Source organism: Rhopalosiphum maidis, chromosome 3 (assembly GCF_003676215.2).
Source record: "Rhopalosiphum maidis isolate BTI-1 chromosome 3, ASM367621v3, whole genome shotgun sequence".
In the NCBI taxonomy this organism is placed as follows: Eukaryota; Metazoa; Arthropoda; class Insecta; order Hemiptera; family Aphididae; genus Rhopalosiphum; species Rhopalosiphum maidis.
This window is the reverse complement of record NC_040879.1, coordinates 10445469-10448033: the sequence shown is the minus strand read 5'-3', so window position 1 is coordinate 10448033 and position 2565 is coordinate 10445469. Positions and strand designations below refer to the sequence as shown.

The 2565-nt window shown below is 30.1% G+C and overlaps 1 long non-coding RNA gene across 1 annotated transcript; it reads left to right on the top strand.

Moving 5' to 3' along the window:
- Positions 1–509: 509 nt before the first annotated feature.
- Positions 510–2262, top strand: LOC113560197. Its single transcript, XR_003406087.1, has 4 exons — positions 510–728; positions 834–935; positions 1618–2055; positions 2121–2262. It is a non-coding gene; the product is annotated as an uncharacterized LOC113560197 (long non-coding RNA).
- The last annotated feature ends 303 nt before the right edge of the window (positions 2263–2565 follow it).

Here is a 2565-nt window from a genome sequence, read left to right as displayed (position 1 = left end):
TTTAATCGACAAATGTAAATGTATTATCTGAGTATCTGTTTACGATAGACTGTCACATAGACAGTGCCACAGTGTATGAGCAATGATCAGTTTTGTGTTATAATAACATATAGTTAGTACCTACTTCGTAAGTATTTGTGTAATTATTATTGAAAATTTTTTTATTATTTTATATAATATAATTTTTTATAATATAGCAATTTTTAAATAACTATATACATAAAATATTAATTTTGGCGCAAATGATATGTCAATTTTGCACCTTTGGCGCATATGTCTTATAGCAGAAAAATTACATAGACAACCCACCACACCAACCTTTAATATAGGATAGCCACCATTGAACGTACCATACATATATATATATATATATATATATATATATATATATATATTATGTATCTACATCCAACAAATATTTACCTAACCGCCCTCCATAACGACAGAGAAATTAGAAACCATAGATATTAAGTTCTACTAGTGGGTATAGGTATAGTTGGCCTTGCAGTCGCCGGGCGACGGCATTCATTCGACTAGACCACTAGTTTCCAAAACGAAAGGCTGCCCAAATTTTCGATTACCTGTATTTAAGTAATCGCTGCAACCGGTGAACCTCAGTGTACAAGTTGAGTGCTTAGCTATACAGTCGTCAACGTTACGCACCGTCGTGCGAGACATACTGCTGTTGTATACACGGCCACTTGAAGCACATCCTTCCCGTAAATTAGGTAAATAATAATAAGTTTTATTATTAATGACATTTTTCATTATTTGTATTTTTTGTTTTCACCAAAAAATAATTAATATAATGTTTTTATTGTTTAAATTATTAGAGTCGAGAAGATGGTCGTTGCAGAGGATAAAGGGATCGGCTAATTTTCGACATGTCAAGAAAAACATTTTTCGCACATTTTGGTCCGTATACAACTCACAATGTAAGTATTATACTAGATGTAATTTTATTATAGAATTTATACAGCCTTGTAATAAACAGTATCCGATAAATATAATAAATGCACTGGCATTAATTCGTTTTTTATTTCAATTTTTATTTTTTATTAAAATTCATTTTTTTTTTTGAAATAATATTATTAATAATAGTTGTCTATATAAGTCTTATAAACATTTCCTCGTTTATTTTTAATTAATAGTAGTAGGAGATTTTTTTAATTTTAATCAATTACCGGAAACTTTAGCAGATCTATTAAGGATCTATTAAGGTTTTCACTTAGTCGGGATTTTTTTTAAATTTTTTCTCTGACTCTAAGAAAAATCTTATTTAAATGCGCCACATTAGTCGTGTTAAAAAAAAAACTTAGTTATGCAAATAATATCAGTTTTAGATTTAAATATTTAATTTTAAAAAGTACTAAGATTTTTTTTTCTTTTGAATCCATTTTCAATTGAACCCGATTCGCTATCAAAAACCATTCTTAAAGTAAAAAGTTGAAGAATTTCAACCATACCAATGAGTTATGACATATTGACTTACATAAAAATAAAAATGAATAAAAACTCACACACATGTAATATACCTAAGCACAATAATATAATAATTTTATAGAAATGTATTTAGAATTCTGATCAACATATGTGTCTGTTTTGTCCGATTTGTAGATGACTGAAGTACCAATGGCGATGAATGATATATAATAATAACATATTTACTATTTGAGGCAATACGCGGAAAAGTATGTTATGTACGAATTATCAATGACGACTTAATTTCTGCAACTACTTACATCAATCTGGTTGCTTATAACAAAAAAAAAATGATTCACAATCGTTAATTTCGACCTGATAAGTGACGACTGTGGCTACACAGGAAACAGTGCCTATTTAGTAGATGACAAATGGTCATTACCATTAAGTTGTCGTGTAAGGTTTCGTGGCCTACTGGTATAGTAAACATCCTTTACAATTATCACTGTCATTAAAACTCTATCGCACCATCTTAACACCGCCGAACCAAAATAAATACTGATGATGTCAAACGGAATGTACCAGCAGATATTGTGGAAATTTTGTTGCCCAAAAAAAATTATACTCTTACACGTAGGTGCATAATCATGGTTTCGCACGTTATGTAGAAACTTATAAATAATTGCTCATTGTTGTAGGTGGATCTTGTGGAGATATCACGGCCGAAATGCTTATGTGTCATTTATACTGTAATAGACCGCCATATCTTGTGGAGCCCCTTTCGCCACTTGCCAGGTCGACGTTAATAGTTGGGGTTCGTATGCTGCAAACGACCAGGTCGACGTAGGCGGTTTCAGAATGTCGTCATCGTTGGTTCGTAAATAATATTAATTTCCACGTAATTGTGCTATCGTCGTATAATATTGTAAATATTTGTATTTCTTAAAATAATTTCACCGTTATTATTGTCGATTTAATATATTTATATTAAGTATTCCTTTAATTTTATAAAATAAAAATTTTGATGAATTTAGTTTATACTTAAATATTGACTGAGCAAGTTTAACATATTCACTTTGCAGACAGCAGTATACATTGTTGTATTCAGCATAAGTTATGTATATTTTCGTATGCTTTAGCCAT